This window comes from Telopea speciosissima, chromosome 1 (assembly GCF_018873765.1).
Source record: "Telopea speciosissima isolate NSW1024214 ecotype Mountain lineage chromosome 1, Tspe_v1, whole genome shotgun sequence".
Lineage (NCBI taxonomy): Eukaryota > Viridiplantae > Streptophyta > Magnoliopsida > Proteales > Proteaceae > Telopea > Telopea speciosissima.
Window position 1 is genome coordinate 52,571,541 of NC_057916.1, and position 20,122 is coordinate 52,591,662.

A 20,122-nucleotide genomic window follows, 5' to 3' on the forward strand; every position below is an offset into this window, starting at 1 on the left:
TTCTGTCATGGAAGGAGGATCAGATAACGTTGCTTTGAAGATGATGACTCCAAACTTCGTCAAACTTGAACATTTTGACGGCACCAACTACACCCGATGACAAGATAAGATGATGTTCTTGTTGACTCGTCTGAAGATCTTTTATTTGCTAAGTTCTGAGTTGCAAGCATTGCCAGAACCGTCTAATAAGGACACTGCCGATGTAAAAAAAGAAAGAAGTAAGCATAAAGAACATGATTTAATCTGTAGAGGAATATTCTAAATAGTCTCTCAGATCGTCTCTATGATTACTACAAGCCAAACAAGTCACCATATGAAATTTGGAAACAGATTAAAGAGAAATACAAAACTGAGAAAATAGGTATGAGCAAATTTCTCACCATGAAATCTTTTGAATTCAATATGAGTAATGGCGTCAGTATTATGGATCAATTTCATGATTTTCAAGTTTTAGTGGAAAAACTTCATGATCTTGAAATCATAGTTTCTGATTTACTCCAAGTGGGGGCAATTATATCAAAACTTCCCCCCAGTTAGAATGATTACAGAAGAAACTTCTTCATACGACAGAGGATTTGTTCTGTTGGACAACTTGAAAAGCATCTGCGAATTGAGGAAGAGAATAGAATTTGTGATGGCTTGGTCATTGATTTTAAAGTGAACAATATTGAACAAAGTGGAGTTGAGAAGTTTCATAAGAGACTAAAGATCAATAAGAAGGGAGTTTTCAGAATAACAGCAAAGACAAGAAAGATAGAACATGTTTTCATTGTGGAAAAAATGGTCACTATATTCGTGATTGCAAGTATTGGAAGAATAGTAGTATTCCAAACAAAGCAAATATTGTTAAATCTACACCACAAGAACTAGTTGCAATGATGGAAATTGGTATGATTACTAAATTGCATATGGCTAGTGTGGTGAAATCTCAAGATTTGTGGCTTGATTCAGGAGCAACATTTCATATGTGCAATGACAAGATACAGTTCAAGGCCTTTGAGGACATTGCAGGACGAGAAGTTCTAATGGAGAATCACAATTCTGCTAAGGTCCTGGGAAAAGGAAGTGTTGAACTGCAATTTATTTCTGGGAAGAAATTGAAGTTAATTAATGTTACATCCGTAACCAAACCTATACTAACTTAAACTCGTGTGTAGGGGCGGAGCTCTATTATGTTGCAGACCTCTGGAACATCATCATGAAATCAACCTATAGGGTCTTCAATATGTCGGATGGCGAACCTATTGAGGAGAAGTTCCTCGATATGATTCAAGGAAGGTTTATCAACGATTCCACACATGTCAACCTTCCCCCGGCACTACCCTCCTTGGAGGAATGAAGGTATGTTCATTTTATATTATTATATTTCCAATTATGCCCTTGGAAAATTGGGTGTGCTAACCCTCTTGATTGATGTCTATTATTACCCACCTCGCTTGTTTGGATCCACTTAAGAGGCCCTAACCCTGTAGGACCTTCAAAGTTGTCATTTGGAGCTGGCGGCTCTTACAACAAGATATCTGGTGGATGATGCATGAGCCGCCAGATGTCGAAATGCTTCTCTATGAAGCTAAGACCAGCTGATTCGACCATGCCTTAGCCTAGGGCTTAACCATTGCCTATTTTAGGCTATTTGGGACCCAAATGACTCAACTAGACTCTAAACCCATAAACCTATGGTCTATTTGGGTTACACCATGTACCAAACCCATTTTGGACCTTAAAACCATTCCCAAACCAAACAAAACCTTAGCCACATAGCTAAACCCAGCCAAAACCCTACTCTCTCTTCATTTCTCTCATTTCACTACACCAAGAAGGGGGGAAAATGTGGAGAGCAAGAAAGGAAGAGAGAAGGTGCTAGAAGGAAGAAAGGAGAGAGAAGGGAGGTTCCACTCCCATTGAAGACCCAATATTGGAGCTCACCTTGCCCTCCTAGCTGGCTGCCTCCGTCCTTGGCTCTTGGTGCTTGTGGGAATTACCATTTGGAGCTCCATTTCAGCCATTGAAGGTTCCCACGTGGCTGCTTTAGCTCACTACTTGGTAAACCCTCCAACCTTAGTGATTTCCTAGCTAGTACATGCTTCGATTTGATTGGAATCCATTCAATTTTGCATCTAATCTTAGGGCTTTTCATACTTGATGATATATCTATCTAATTGCATGCCTACTGCATCAATTAGAACCCTAGGTTGGGCTATTCTCAGTCCTATGGCTATAGTGCCATAAAAGCCCCATTATGGAACTCCATTTTCATGGATTTTGGTGTTTCGGTCAAGTCTTGCTTGGTGGATCCTATTTGGATCAAAACCAAGGGTAGGATAGCTTATTTGGAAACCCTTAGTACCCCCACATTGATCCCAGATGGCTGCTTGGCCATTAGCCAAGGTTTGGCAGCAATCCATGCCAAATCCTGAATTCTCGGACTCTAGCGGACGATGCAGCAGGCCGCTGATGCATGAGCCGCCAGGAAATACATAGCATGAGCCACCTAGTGCAAAATGCTGTTGTTTTGGCGCTTGAGCCCCAGACCTCTTCTCAGTTGTTGTACACTTGGATATTGTCATGTTAGGCTATTATACACGTATGGGAGCAGTGTGTACTGTGCGGGAGCGAAAGATTCCTATACTTTGATAGTGATTGGATTGAACACTTAAACTATTTTATGGCATGTTTCTCATTAGGCATCAAGCTAGTTGTGCATGTTGATTTGGATGAGTGATATGTATGATTGATCCAACCTTGTCTTGTCAATATTAAACGTAATAAAACATGATCAGTTGTGCATGATGCTATATATGAAAATGAGATATGGTTAGTATAGGATATTTTATATATGAAATTCTTTATAATGATTGATTGATGGATTTGATTCGGGTGGTGTCTGGCTGACCGTTATTTCGATATCACACCCACCGTATTGATATTTAGTATGGGTGTAAGTTGGAGAGATGAGAGGGTAGTTGGCCTCCGGTTTAGGCACTATGGACTCGATCTCTAGGCTACAGTCGCACACGTGAGATTATATATATTTATGCATTCAATAGTTGTTTGCTGGCTAGGACGTAATTCACTCAGTGCTACGACCCTTCCGACAAGGTATAGGTGTCACGCAAACCCATGGATCCAGATCGTATTTCGGGGTAGCCCACCGTGAAGTCACCGCCGTATTTTGGTAGATGCCAGAACAGGGTTTCTATTTGGGGCTCGTAGACAACTCGGTGAGTGAGTTCGGGCTCGCGGGTTTCTTTGGTAACATGAGGTCGACATGATCGAAATACCATCCATTTTTATGGCACAATTATTTGTCATCCGTTTATGGTACCGTTTGCTGACGATGCTGCCTGTGTTATTGTAATACTTGACTCGACTAAGAATCTTGTTGCTAGGGGGAAAAATTGAACAAAAGCATTCATGCATCATATGTGATGTGCATACTTTAGCATGCCTCAATGGTGTACCTATTATTGTATGATTGTGATTGGTTTGATTGCTCGCTGGGCTTGTGTAAGCTCATCCCTTGGAAGCCTTTATTTTAGATATGGATGTAGGAATGGTGGATTCTGTGGAGATTGACCCGGCCTATCTGGGTGGTGAGGATTATGAGGCTTGGGGTGGTTAGTTAGAGATGGAGCATGCATCTGACTACCTGTGTGATGAGTGTGCTCATGAAGCACCGTAGTTCAGGCTAGGGGCCCTTTGATTGGGACTTTACTTCTTTCTTATTGACTAACATTTTGGATTACTGTAACCAATAACCTTGGGATTTTATTTCTTTTCCTTCCTTGGATATTATTAACTGCTATATGTGGTATTTAACTGTTGGGTTGGAAACCGAAACCGTTATCCATATAAGGAAATTATCATTTAGAATTTCTATTATATTTGGATTGACTATTACATTTTTATTCCGCTACAACTCTGATTTTCGGTTCTTATTTTTTAAATAAGAACCCGGGTAGTGTACATGACACAACAAAGCGTTGATCCTGTAGTGCAGTGTGGAACATAGGGGTATTCCTGTCACATTTTCTCAGGTTGAGGGATGGGGGGGTGACAGTATGGTATCAGAGCACTTTTGCCCTACCATGTACACTACCAGATCTGATCCATCTTAATCCATTCTGTGTTAGGATTTGAAACATAAAAATCTTAACAATCACAATTAAGGAAATTAAGGTAGAGATATGTTGATGGTTGAAACTAAAAATTTTATTAGGTAGAATTTTCCTTACATAGTTAGGCCATCCAAGGCCGACATAACTCAGATAACATTAAAAATAAATAAAGAGAAAATTACATTGATCCTTCTCCGATCTTTTACGACCTTACCATCCTAAACTAACACTAAATAAAACGATGGGCGTAACAAAATAGGAACCCAAAATAGATCCTAGGGCTGATCTTGTTCCTTCCCTTTTCCCTTGTCTTGTGTTTGAGTTGGCCCTGCCCTTCTAGCTCTAGTTGCCCTATCCATCATCAGACGGGACTCGATGTCACTCAACCTCTTATCAATGTCATCAAACCCCGTATTCACAAGAGCCACTAGATCATTGTATTGGGCCTCTGATTTCTTCTCTAAGGCATAAAGCCTCTGCTCCAACATGACCTCTATACCATGTACTCCTAGCCTGGTACACTCGACATATCTCGCACTCCATCTGGTGGAGGTGGATCCTCATGTACCTGGGAACTAGATGCCCTAGCATCTCGGTCTGTAGTGGTAGCACCACGGCCTGTAGAGGCAGTACCTCTCCGTCCACGGCCCCTTACTAATGCATGTGTAGAGGCTCCGGTAACTCTGACCTCCCTAGCAGCTGGGGGAGCCACTGCACCATCACCACCATCTCCATCAGAACTATCAGAACTATCACTGCCATCATCATCCCCTACTGGCCTCTTCGGTGATAACTCTACACTTCCCTCTCTCCCAGTCATCTGCATCTTTGTCAGTGTAGTCTTGTTGATTGGAGTCACCGCCTTGCCTAGCCAGTTTGCGTTCAAAGGAACATTGAACCGGCGTAGAATCTTGGTGATCAACTTGGCATAGGGCAAGTTTTCATCTAAAGGATACTCACCACGGTGCCCCATGGTCTAAATAATGACATTCAGAAGACACAGTGGTCGCCTTGTGTAGAAGCAGTAGGCACAGTAGCTCTGCATATTTGAGACCTGTCAAAAGATAGAAAACAAGAGTTAGAAATTTTAACAATTCAAACCATGAGGTAATAAAAAAAATAGATTAAATACTTACTTGATTCTTATGACCGCCTGAGGGGAGGTAAACTAGCTACGCCAGATGCGCAAGGATGTAGAGTGATGGATAGTAATCCTTGATGAGGAGTCGGGAGGTTATTTCCTCAGGGCGTAGGACCTTGATCATGTCCATGTACTCCTCATTAGTAAAGAAGGCCGAGTAATCACACCCGGGGGATCCGTACTTGCGTGAACCCGCCATGGATACCCCCAACAACTCCCCCAACTCGGTGGTGGTGATATTGATGTCCACCCCATTGACTCTAGTAATGAGTCGATGGCCCGCTGCGCCTATGTCGTCCAACTCAAGGTTGGCATAAAAATACCAGACTAACAAAGGGTAGTAGTTGTCCTCCGGTTCAAGAATGTTTGACCATCCGAGATGGGCAAACCTTTCCGCCACTCAAAATGATCGGAAGTCCTCTGCAACGACCTGCCTTTCGGGTATGACTGAGGTGCGTTGTAGGTCGCCCCACAACTTCGCATACCCTGGCTCACGGAACAAACTCTCGTCAAATTCCATGACTAACCAACACAAAATAAAAGGAGCACGTGGGTGAGTAGACCTCGAGTAGAACAAATTTACTCATTAACACCAAATTACGAACACTTTGTGTGCATTCTATATTATAAATAAAATAGCAAACCAATTGTAGTAAAATCTAATAAAATTAGAAATTTAAAAACCCTAAAACAAAGCAACACGTGAAGTATATAAAAGAATTCATGGCAAACTCGAAAGAAAAACCCCACATTCATGGACATTATATGAAATCTCACGTTTGGGCAAAAATACAATAATACCGATTGAGCAAAAAAAAAAAAAAAAAAAAAAAAAACTTCGATTTCGAAGCACAATAGGCTTGAAACTGGAAATTTATACTAATAAGTGTGTGTTTTGGTGTGTGTTTGATATTTAAACCCTAAATCAATTGATGCATCGTGAGTCTTTGCCCTAGGCTATGCAACAAAATTCGAAAACCTTGAGCAAACCTCACCAAAAGACCTTGGAAAATCACCTATAGGGGGGTGAATAGGTGATGCTAGTATAAAATAAAATCTTTTGCGAAATATTAAGTTATTAACAAAACTTATAGTAATTGCGCCAGTAACACACAGATTTTATGGTGGTTCGGCCAAAATTTGCCTACATCCACTCCTCTCACCTTAGAGAGAATTCCACTAAAAACACTCTTGAGAAGAAGCAGGAGGACTCTTACACAAATCTTGATTTTGAGCAAGAGAACTCAAACTACTCTTGATTCTGAGCAAGAAGACTCAACTAATCTTGATTCCGAGCAAGCGGACTCAATTAAAACAAAAAGTAAAACTACTAAGTAAAGGGTTTCCTCAACCTTAATAGGAGTATATGCTACCTTCCACCCTTGGAGCTTGAAGCTAGATGAGGTAGAGGAGCTTGAGTGTGTGAGCTTGTGATGATTAGATGCTTGAAGTCAATGAATGCTCACTTGAGGCTATGACACTTAGAGCTTGTAGTAAAGTCTGTTATTGATGGTGATTAGTATTAATTTGAGCTTAAACAGGTGCCTATTTATAGGCTAGACTGCTCAATTTAATTAAGGATCTGTCTTAAGATCGGATTCAAAAGACAGCTAATCCGGTATATCGTCTTCCAATTAGGTATGCCGGATCACCAAATTACTTAAAATATAGCCTTTGACTCAACGGTCAAGTCCCAACGGTTATAATTGAATTTAGTATGCTGGATCATGGTCTGTAGTGACATATTTAATCCGGTATGCCGGATCCAGATCCAAACCATTCTGTTTGCTCTCTGTGACTTATATCTTTGGAATTTATGGGATTCTGTATGCCGTTTTCAGATCCGGTATACCGAATCAGTAGTTTTACTGAAATACTACAAGTTCTTTAAAGGACTGATTTGGGATGTTTCCAATTGGCATGGGCACATGGATTTGGGTTATTTTTAACCTCCTAAGGTCTTTCTTCATGTACGCATGCTTGCGTGTGTGCGATACATTATTTTAGACCTTAATACATCTCTACAACTTTAATACAATTCCAACACTTCAAAAGTACTTCAAGTCTTGGTCTTCATAGCTTTGCTTGAGTATTTTCTTCCATGAATCATTGAAGTACTTGTGTATATAGACTCTAGAAATTAGGTGCGCCCCCTCACTTGTTGTCATGCTCTTGTAAAGGGCTTCTTATGCATCTAGAACAAGAGTTAGTACACAATTGGTTTATTTGTTATCATCAAAACCATGATATGAAGGAGTGTATGAGGTACTTTCCTCAACAGACCTAAAATAGAGCTACTGAGATCATGTGGAATCATGAAATCATTACCAATGATAGCTAATATAGTTCAAATATGGTTTCATTCGAAGATTAATCAAATAAAAGCATTATTAAGCATAAGATAACACAAAGAGACCTCATAAAGAATGTCCAAACCCTAGGCATGAATCGATTGGGGAAGAAGAGAGCATGGGAGTGAGGTTGGGGAAGGAGACCTTACCTTGCGAGACGATTGGAGGATGGAGATTTGGGATTCCGAGCCTTAGAGGTGGAGCTTGGAGTGGGAGAAGACCCCTCTTGGTCACCCTTGCTTTGTTCTGGCGGATGGTGCAAGAAAGAATGAGAGCCAAGAGTCACGACTCTTATTTTTAAAAACAATTTTCCGTCATCGTCCACCAGAATAATTGCATGAGCCACCATGCATCAGCCACCAGACAATTTGGGCACCCTACTGTCTACATGAGCCACCAGACTGGCGGACGATGTACATGAGCTGCCACATACATTGTCCGCCAGGTGCAATTTTGGCTCGTTTGGCATGCACCCTTGTTACATGCTTTGGACCCTTCGAGCATGACCTCGCATATTTATTTGTGTGTTCTATACTATTATGATGATTGATTATGTTATGCTTCATGCAAGGCTAACTTTTTACGGTTCCTTTTCTTTTAGGATTTAGTCATGGTATGCGGACGTCGAGGTCGTGGTCCTAGGGCACCCACACCTGGTCGGGACTATGATCGAAACATGGCTGGTACTTCCGAGGACCCCTTTTCGGATACCCCCAAGTACACTATGGCTCATGATGTGAGCCAAATGGTTAGAGATATGATGGGAGAATTTCAGGTCCAACAGATGGACTACTTTGAAGAGATGAGACATACCCTCCAACAGCAGCAAAGGGAGTTTGTAGACTACTTGGTGGGTCGATATGAGATCGATGGCCAGGGTGACAGCCTATACTCCACCCCCTCCACCCCTGACACCTGTGGTGGCGGCTTAGCCGGCTCAAGTACAAGTGGATGTTATAAAGATTATTGAGAGGTTCTAGAAGATGAAGCCCATGGAGTTCAATGGGTTGAACAAAGATCCTTTGCACTCATCTACATGGATTAGGGAAATGGAGAAGGAGTTCACAATGATGGATTGCACCAAGGATTGCAAGATTCGGTGTGTCGCCTACATGTTGAAAGGTGAGGCGGATGATTGGTGGAAATCAACTGAGCCCAACCTCCTTATAGGGCATCCCAACCTTACTTGAGAACAATTCATGGGGGCTTTCTTTGAAAACTACTTTCTGGAGAGCTTCAGGGAAAGGAAGGTGACGGGATTCATGGAGGTCGCTCAGGGAGCCAAATCTATCCTCGAATATCATAAAAAAATTCAAGGAGTTGTTCCACTTTACAGCTCCCCACCTGAGGTCTGAAATTGAGAAGGGGAAGAGGTTTGAGGCCGGGAATCAGCTCGATTTTGTCATCCCATGGGCCCCAGACCTATGCCAAGGTGGTCCAGATAGCCAAGACCATTGAAGAAAAGCAAAGGAGTGCATACTTTGCTCACTCGGCTCAGAGTAAGAGGCCAGCAACTACAACTGTTGGCCGAGAACCAAGTAAATTCCCTCGGACACAGTACTCGAGCAATGCACCCACATATTACAAGTGTGCGGATTCAACCCAGCCAGCACAGCCTGCTCAATCTGTAGCTTCATTCCTTTCCACTGGTGGTACTATACGGTGTTACAACTGCAACAAGTACGAACATATCTCCAAGGCTTGCCCTCAGCCTAAGCCTTGGGTGTCATGGATTACAGCCCAACCTTCAGCATCACAGGCATCACACTTCAAGCCGGTGGGTAAACCCCCTATGCAAACACAGGGTATAGAACCCCAGCCTAAGCATACATTATGATTGATGCCGAGGCAGAGGCAACACCTGGGGTGCTGACAGGTAATACTCTAACCTTGAGCTACTTAAATTAATGTGTTGTGTCATTTCATTTCATGCGTGCATGGTTGTATAATGTATTTGTAACAGGTCCATTTTTATTGCTTCTATCCCGGCATACGTTCTCTTTGACTCTAGAGCATTGCATTCTTTTGTATCCTCTTCTTTTGCCAAGAAGTTAGATATTAGTCCAAAAAGTCTAGTGCCAATATTAGCGGTTAGTACACCTATGGGAGGTGTGGTTGGCTTAGACACAGTTTATGAACCATGCCCCATGTGGATCAGTGGTCGAAATATGATTGCACACCTTGTGGAATTGGACATGAAGGACCTTGATGCGATTTTGGGTATTGATTGGTTGGCTGCCTACAAGGCAAACCTAGCTTGCGCAAAGCAATGGATTGTCTTTAAACCTACCGGTGGGGAAGAGTTTGTGTTCAATGGTGATAGGAAGAAGCGATCCAAAAGGCTTGTAATTTTGGCTCTTCAAGCCAAGAAGCTTATGGATCAAGGGTGTGAATGCTACCTTGCATCTGTAATTGACACAGAGGCTAAGGTGGAGCCATTAGAAGAGTTGAGGGTCGTGAAAGTCTATCTGGAAGTGTTTCTAAATGATTTGACTGAGTTGCCTCCTGACAGAGAAATCGAGTTTGCCATTGACTTACTATCTGGAGCGGCACCAGTATCCAAAGCCCCATATAGGATGGCTCCAACCGAATTGAAGGAATTGCAAGAGCAGTTGCAAGATTTGTTGAGGAAGGGTTTCATCTGACCTAGTGTGTCTCCATGGGGAGCACCGGTCCTCTTCGACAAGAAGAAGGATGGGAGCATAAGGATGTGAATTGATTATAGGGAGCTTAACAAGCTCACAATAAAGAACAAGTATCCACTACCTAGAATTGATGATTTGTTTGACTAGATCCAGGGAGTTAGAGTATTCTCTAAGATAGACTTGAGGTCTAGGTATCATCAGTTGAAGATTAAAAAGAGTGACATTAGCAAGACAGCATTCTGATCACGTTATGGTCACTACAAGTTTTTGGTGATGTCTTTTGGTTTGACTAACTCCCCAACTGCATTCATAGAGTTGATGAACCAAGTATTCCAAGATGTACTAGACAAGTATGTGATTGTATTCATTGATGACATCATAGTTTACTCAAAATCTGAGGAGGAGCATGCGGTGCATCTCAGGATGGTATTGCAGCGGTTAAGAGAGAAGAAGTTGTATGCAAAGTTTAGCAAGTGTGAGTTTTGGCTCTCATAAGTGGCTTTCCTAGGCCATGTGATATCAGCTGAAGGGATTAAAGTTGATCCTAACAAGGTAAAGGCAGTAATGGAGTGGTAAGCACCAAAGAATGTGGGGGAGATCCAAAGTTTCCTGGGTTGGCTGGTTATTATAGGTGCTTTATTGAGAACTTCTCACGTATATCTGCCCCCATGATCAAATTAACCCGAAAGGGAGTGAAGTTTTTTGGTCTGATGAATGTGAGAAAAGTTTCCAAGAGTTGAAGCAGAAGTTGAGTACTGCACCAGTCTTGACATTGCCTGATGGCACAGGTGGAATGACTGTCTACAGTGATGCTTCAGGACTGGGATTGGGGTGCGTGTTGATGCAAAAAGGAAAGGTTGTGGCCTACACCTCGAGACAGTTGAAGGACTACAAGAAAACTACCCCACTCATGACCTTGAGTTGATGGTAGTTGTTTATGCATTGAAGATTTGGAGCCACTACCTATATGGCGAGAGGAGTGAGATCTATAGCAACCACAAGAGCCTGAAGTATTTCTTCATGCAGAAAGAGCTAAACATGAGACAGAGGCGGTGGTTGGAACTTATGAAGGACTATGACTACACGATCCACTACCACCCTGGCAAGGCAAATGTGGTAGCGGATGCCCTTAGCCAAAAATTCCAAACTACATCTTGGGCGGCATTGACTACATGTGAGAGGTTGATTGAGGAGGCTCGCCATATGGATCTGGAGGTATTGGTGGAAGATGTAGCAATGTCGTTAGTAACCCTCATGGAGAACAACCTGATTGATGATACAATGGTATCCTTAGCAGCCCTCACATTGCAATCATCTTTGATCGAGAGGATCAAGGGGGCTCAACCCAATGACCTAGAATTTCAGAAATTGATGAAGAAGGCTCAGGATGACCACAACTCCGGTCCGGACTTCACCGTATCTGGGGATGGCATACTTAGATTTCAGGGAAGGATTTGTATACCTGATGATGAAGAGTTAAAGAAGGAAGTGTTGAGCGAGGCTCACTATTCACCATACTCGGTACATCCATGTAGCACCAAGATGTACAAGGATTTGAAGCAGAATTATTGGTGGTATGGTATGAAGATAGATGCACCAGTTTGTTTCCCGATGCCTATCTTATCAGCAGGTGAAGGTCAAGAGGCAACGACCCCATGGGCTACTATAGTCAATGCCTATCCCATATTGGAAATGGGATAACATCACCATGGATTTTGTCATTGGTCTACCTCGCACAACTAAAGGGGTAAATTCCATTTGGGTCATTGTTGATCGGTTAACCAAGGCAGCACACTTCATCCAGACATTAGAGGATATGATTAGAACCTGTGCTATTGATATGCAGGGTAGTTGGGACGAGTACATTGCTCTCGTCGAATTTGCTTACAACAATAGCTAGTAGGCATCCATTGGTATGGCACCTTTCGAAGCCCAGTATGGAAGGAAGTGTCAAACACCATTGTATTGGGATGAAGTTGGCGAATGATGCATCTTCGGATCAGACTTGATTCAGGAGACTTGTAGAGTGATAGATTTAATTTGGGAACGGTTAAAGACTGCTCAAGCAAGACTAAAGAGTTACGCCAATGTCAGGCGGAAGGACCTTGAGTTTGAAATAGAGGTGAAGGTAATTCTTCGGGTGTCACCCACCAAAGGGGCGATGAGATTCAGAAAGAAGGAGAAATTGAGTCCGAGGTACATCGGACCATATGAAATCCTAGCCCGCATTGGACAGGTGGCCTACCGATTGGCTCTACCTCCTACCTTGGCAGGGGTACACGACGTGTTCCACGTGTCCATGCTGAAGAAATATGTTTTGGATCCAACTCATGTTCTTTCCCAAGAATTACCAGAAATAAATAAGGATTTGACATATGAGGAGCGACCTGTTGCAGATTGGAGCGGAAGTATAACCTTCGGAACTGCTCTATCCCTTATGTTCAGGTGCGTTGGAGCAACCACGTCGATCAGGAAGCATCCCGGGAGCTCGAGAGCGAGCTAAGAGCAAAACATCCAGATTTGTTTAGACTATCAGGTACGTCAAATTTCGAGGGCAAAAATTTTAATAAGGTGGGAAGAATGTTACATCCGTAACCAAACCTATACTAATTTAAACTCGTGTGTAGGGGCGGAGCTATAATATGTTGGGGACCTCTGGAACATCACCATGAAACCAACCTATAGGGTCTTCAATATGTTGGATGGCGAACCTGTTGAGGAGAAGTTCCTTGATAGGATTCAAGAAAGGGTCATCAACGATTCCACACATGTCAACCTTCCCCCGACACTACCCTCCTTGGAGGAATGAAGGTATGTTCATTTTACATTATTATATGTCTAATTATGCCCTTGGGAAATTGGGTGTGCCAACCCTCTTGATTGATGTCAATTATTACCCACCTCGCTTGTTTGGACTCACTCAGGAGGCCCTAATCTTGTAGGACCTTCAAAGCTTTCTTTTGGGGCTGGCGGCTCTTACAACAAGATATCTAGTGGATGATGCATGAGCCTCCAGTACATGAGCCGCCAGATGTCAAAATGTTTCTCTGTAAAGTTAAGACCAGCTTGGTTCGACCATGCATTAGCCTAGGGCTTAAGCATTGCCTATTTTAGGATATTTAGGACCCAAATGACTCAACTAGACCCTAAACCCATAAACCTATGGTCTATTTGGGTTACACCATGTACCAAACCCATTTTGGACCTTAAAACTATTCCCAAACCAAACAAGGCCTAAGCCACTCAGCTAAACCCAGCCAAAACCCTACTCTCTCTTCATTTCTCTCATTTCACTACACTAAGAAGGGGGGAAAACGTGGAGAGCAAGAAAGGAAGAGACAAAGTGCTAGAAGGAAGAAGGGAGGTTCCACCTCCATTGAAGACGTATTGGAGCTCGCCTTGCCCTCCTAGCTGGCTGCCTCCATCCTTGGCTCTTGGAGCTTATGGGAATAACCATTTCGAGCTCCATTTCAGCCATTGAAGGTTCCCACTTGGCTGTTCTAGCTCACTACTTGGTAAACCCTCCAACCTTAGTGATTTCCTAGCTAGTACATGCTTAGATTTGATTGGAATCCATTCAATTTTGCATCTAATCTTAGGGCTTTTTGTACTTGATGATATATCTATCTACTTGCATGCCTACTGCATCAATTGGAACCTTAGGTTGGGCTATTCTCAATCCTATGGCTATAGTGCCATGAAAGCCCCATTATGGAACTCCATTTTCATGGATTTTGGTGTTTAGGTCAAGTCTTGCTTGGTGGATCCTAATTGGATCAAAACCAAGGGTAGGATAGCTTATTTGGAGACCCTTAGTACCCCCACACTCATCCTAGATGCCTGCTTGGCCATTAGCCTAGGTTTGGCAGCAATCCATGTCAAATCCTGAATTCTCAGACTCTGGCGGACGATGCAGCAGGCAGTTGATGCATGAGCAGCCAGGAAATATAGAGCATGAGCCGCCTAGTGCAAAATGCTACTGTTTTGGGGCTTGAGCCCCAGACCTATGACCAGACTTCTTCTCACTTGTCATACACTTGTATATTTTCATGTTAGGCTAGTATACACGAACGGGAGGAGCGTACACTATACAGGAGTAAAAGATACCTATACTTCGACATTAATTGGATTGAACACTTGAACTATTTTATGGCGTGTTTCTCATTAGGCATCAAGCTAGTTGTGCATGTTGATTTGGATAGTGATATCTATGATTGATCCAACCTTGTCTTGTCTATTAATAGAATTGGATATTAACATAATGAAACATGATCAGTTGTGCATGATGCTATATATGAGAATGAGATATGGTTTGTATAGGATATTTTATATATGAAATTCTTTACAATGATTGATTAATGGATTTAATTCGGGTGGTGACCGGTCGATCGTTATTTCAGTATCACACCCACCGTATTGATATTTGGTGTGGGTGTAAGCTGGAGAGACGAGAGGGTAGTTGGCCTCCAATTTAGGCACTATGGACTCGATCTCCAGGCTACACTCGCACATGCGAAATTATATATATTTATGCATTCAATAGTTTTTTGTTGGCTAGGATGTCACTCAGTGCTACGACCCTTCCAACAGGGGTGTAGGTGTCAAGCAAACCCATGGGTCCCGATCGTATTTTGGGGTAGCCCAACGTGAAGTCACCGCCGTATTTTGGTAGACATCAAGACGGGATTTGTATTGGGGGCTAGCGGACAACTCGGTGAGTGAGTCCGATCTCACGGGTTTCCTTGGTACCATGGGGTCAACATAGTCGGAATACTATCTGTTTCTATGGCATCATTATTTGTCATCCGTTTATGGTATTGTTTGTTGACGATGCTGCTTGTGTTATTATAGTACTTGACCCGACTTAGAATCTTGTTGCTAGGGGGAAAAATTGAACAAAACCATTCATGCATCATATGTGATGTGTATACTTTAGCATGCATCGATGGTGTACCTATTATTGTATGATTGTGATTGGTTTGATCGCTCGCTAGGCTTGTGTAAGTTCATCCCTCAGGAACCTTTGTTTTTAGATATGGATGTAGGAACTGCGGATTCCGTGGAGATTGACCCGGCCTATCTGGGTGGTGAGGATTATGAGGCTTGGGGTGGTCAGCTAGAGATGGAGCATGCATCTGACTACTTGTGTGATGAGTGTGCTCATGAAGCACCGTAGTTTAGACTAGGGGCCCTTTGATTGGAACTTTACTTATTTCTTATTGGCTAACATTTTGGATTACTATAACCAATAACATTGGGATTTTATTTCATTTTCTTCCTTGGATATTATTAACTGCTATATGTGGTATTTAACTGTTGGGTTGGAAACCAAAACCGTTATTCATATAATGAAATTATCATTTCGAATTCCATTATATTCGGACTGACTATTACATATTTATTTTGCTACAACTCTGATTTTCGGTTCTTATTTTCTGAATAAGAACCCAGATAGTACACATGACACTGCAAAGGGTTGATCCTATAGTTCGGTGTTGAATCCAGGGGTATTTTTGTCACATTTCCCTAGATTGAGGGATGGGGGTGTGACATTTATTGTGTTGTATGTTCCAGAAATTTGTAAGAATTTAGTTTCTGCTAGTGTGTCATGTAAGAATGATTTTAAAACCGTTCTTGAATCTGATAACATGATATTGTCCAAGGGGGTGCTTAACTTTCTCTAGAACACGACATCCTAAAAGGAGAAAATTAGGTCCTAGAGCACTTAAAAGTGTGTTCGTGGGATATGATGAAAATTCAAAAGCATATAGACTTTTGGATCTAGATTCTAACATAATTTTTGAATCAAGAGATGTGGAATTTATAGAGAATAAATTCATTAATGAATCAAAATCTGAAGAGGTATCTATTCAAAGTAGATACTATTTTAGGAATTAAAGTAAAAAAACATAGTGAAGGATTTGCTTTATGTCAGTTACATTATATTCAAAAAATGATAGAGAAATTTAAGTTTCTTGACATAAAAGAAGCAAGCTCTCCTTATGATTCTAGTTCTAAAACAAGCGAGCATTTAGGTAGGGCTGTGGCACAGCTTGAGTATGCTAGTGTAATTGGAAGCCTAATGTACTCAATGTATTGTATAAGACCTGATATAGCTTTTGCTGTTTGCAAACTTTTGAGATACACTAGTAATCCTAGTGTGGATCATTAGAAAGCCATTGGTCGAGTTTTTGGATATCTTAAGAATACTATGAACTTTGATTTATTTTATAGAAACTTTTCAGTAGTGTTAGAGGGATACTCAAATGCTAGTTGGATCACTAGTAAAAGTAATAAGAAGTCCACATCTGGATGGATTTTTACACTAGTTGGTGGAGCCATATCTTGGGCTTAAAAGAAGCAAACTTGTATCTCACATTCAATCATGGAGTCTGAATTTATAGCTTTAGGAGTAGCAGAAAAAGAAGCAGAATGACTTAGAAATATGTTACTGGATATAAAGTTGTGGTCACAACCGATGCCAGCTATTTTTTTGTATTGTGATAATGAAGTCACTATGTCTAATGCTTATAGTGAGATCTACAACGGAAAGTCTACACATATAAGCTTAAGACATGAATATGTTAGACAATTGATTCGAGATGGTATAGTTACCATTCTATATGTGAAGTCTAACAATAATTTAGCGGATCTTTTTATGAAAAGCCTACCTAGGGAGCTTGTAGAAGGTACATCCAAAGGAATGGGGCTGAACCCTTTTAGTCACTAGTAGTGGGAACCCAACCATATAAATAAGGTTTAATGGGTAATAACAAGCTACTATTAAGTGATTGTAAAAACATTGAAATTAATAGCCCAAAAGGTGTCGATGTTAACTGTTTTGAGTTAAGGATAACTTCTATGAAGTTTTAATGAGGTTTATATGTAGTAAGAGTATCTACAATAACAGGGATACTAAAGAAAAACCTCCCTATATGAAGACTGAAATGGTGTCATTTCTAAACAAGAATTTAAGATTTATTCTTGTAAGTGTTCATGAATTCAGGATAGAGCACAGGGCCGTAAGAGTGCTACTATATTAAAGATTTTGACATAGAACCAATCATTTTTTGGTTTTAATACGAAGTCAACCACATTCTACATTACAACTCTGAAGTACTTACACTAATTAAAGGTTTAATACCAAGTCAACATTTTTGTATACATAACTATGTAGTTAGAGATATTAAGATGTTTATTAAAATCTAGTAGAGGATTGTTAGAGAGATTGTAATAAGATGAGAGATTAAATGATTATTATATTTTTTGGGTTAAGTGCTTTAGTCCCACATCGAAAAACTACAAGAGTTATAAATGGTATTTATTATAGGATTAAATACATATACCCCCCTAAAATGCACCCAATATTCCTTATACCCCCCCTAAGGTTCTGACTAGTCCACGCAACACCCTTGAAAATTCCACGTACCACCCCTACTTTACCCCCTAAAGCCATTTAAGTCCACACTAGGTGTTAAATGCTAAAAAATAACCAAACTACCCTTTCTTCTATCTTTTCTAAAATTTGAAAAGACCTAATTACCCTGACCTATTTACTAAAATTTGAACAGACCAAAATGCCCTCATCTTCCCCAAATCATCATCTTCTTAATACTACCACCACCACCACTACCCTTTCCTTTGATTCTGAGATGACCAGTTAGCATTCCTTTTCCCGTGTTTGGGTGTTAATGGTGGGTGGCGGCAGTGGTGGTGGTGGTATTAAGAAGATGATGATTTGGGGAAGATGAGGGCATTTTGGTCTTTTCAAAAGTTAGCAAATAGGTTAGGGCAATTAGGTCTTTTCAAATTTTAGAAAAGATAGAAGAAAGGGTAGTTTGGTCATTTTTTAGCATTTAACGCCTGGTGTGGACTTAAATGGCTTTAGGGGGTAAAGTAGGGGTGGTAAGTGGAATTTGCAGGGGTGGTATGTGGACTTGTCAGAAACTTAGGGGGGTAAGAGGAATATTGGGTGCATTATAGGGGGGTACATGTATTTTACCCTTTATTATATTACCTTCTTTATCTCTTGAGTTAAACCAGAAAAGGGAGACATCCTGCGGTGTATATGCGAGAATGGCGTAGCCGTCTGAGCATGCACGCCCACATGCACGCTCACGTGCAGCGTGGGTAGTGGGTAGCAAAGGCGTTAGTGGTGTATGCACGCACTTAGCACTTTGCACGCTGATCTGGTATGTTGATTTTTTGACGTGATCAGATCTGTCGGATTAGAAGATCCTACGGTCACGTTTGATATGATATGACTATTGTGAACATCTTCATCTTTGGTTTAATCTGGACCATTAGATCGGATGGCAATCAATCTAATGGCTTAAATACAAAATGAACAGATATGTCTGTTCAAAAGAGGTGCTACACTTCTATAAAATAGAACTGCAGTGTTCAAACGAAATTTCACTCTCTCTTGCAATCAGTGTCTTTAAAAGAAATCTTGTGTTTCATTTTTATTACTTTGTTGAGTTTTGAAGGTGATTTTTATCGTGTGGGGGCAAATATCTCCTTTGAGATAGCGAGTATGCTTTCAAAGCAGACTACAAGTTCCTTCTCGATTTGATCTTTTCCCAACAATTCAAAGGAGATATTTTATGCCATAGAAGGAGGATCAGATAACGCTTCTTTGAAGATGATGACTCCAAACTTCGTCAAACTCGAATGTTTTGATGGCACCAACTACACCTGATGGTAAGATAAGATGGTGTTCCTATTGACTCGCCTGAAGATCATTTATTGTAAGCATTTCCAGAACCGTCTGATAAGGACAATGCCACTGTGAAGAAAGAAAGAAGTAAGCGTGAAGAAGATGAATTAATCTGTAGAGGATGTATTCTAAATAGTCTCTCAGATCGTCTCTATGATTACTACAAGCCAATCAAGTCACCATATGAAATTTGAAAACAGATTAAAGAGAAATACAAAACTGAGAAAATAGGTATGAGCAAATTTCTCACCATGAAATATTTTGAATTCAATATGAGTAATGGTGTCATATGGATCGATTTCATGATCTTCAAGTTTTAGTGGGAAAACTCAGTGATCTTGAAATCATAGTTTCTGATTTACTCCAAGTGGGGGCGATTATATCAAAACTTCCCCCCAGTTGGAATGATTATAGAAAAAACTACTTCATATCACAGAAGATTTATCTGTTGGACAACTAGAAAAACATCTACGAATTGAGGAAAAGAATAGAATTCGTGATGGCTTAATCATTGGTTCTAAAGTGAACAATATTGAACAAAGTGGAGCTAAGAAGTTTCATAAGAAACTAAAGATCAATAAGAAGGGAGTTTTCAAGAATAACAGCAAAGACAAGAAAGATAGAGCATGTTTTCATTATGAAAAAAAGGATCACTATATTCATGATTGCAAGTATCGACAGAATAGTAGTATTTTAGACAAAGTAAATGTTGTTGAACTTGCACCACAAGAACTAGTTGCAATGATGAAAATTGGTATGATTATTGAATTGCATATGGCTAGTGTGGTGAAATCTCAAGATTGGTGGCTTGATTTAGGAGCAACGGTTCATATGTGCAATGACAAGATATAATTCAAGACCTTTGAGGATATTACAGGACGAGAAGTTCTAATGGGGAATCATACTTCTGCTAAGGTCCTGGAGAAAGGAAGTGTTGAACTGCAATTTACTTCTGGGAAGAAATTGAAGTTAATTTATGTGTTGTATGTTCCAAAAATTCATAAGAATTTGGTTTCTGCTAGTGTGCTATATAAAAATGGTTTTAAAACCGTTCTTGAGTTTGATAACATGATATTGTCCAAGGGGGTGCTTAGCTTTCTATAGAATACCTGATCTTAAAAGGACAAATTAGGTCCTCGAGCACTTAA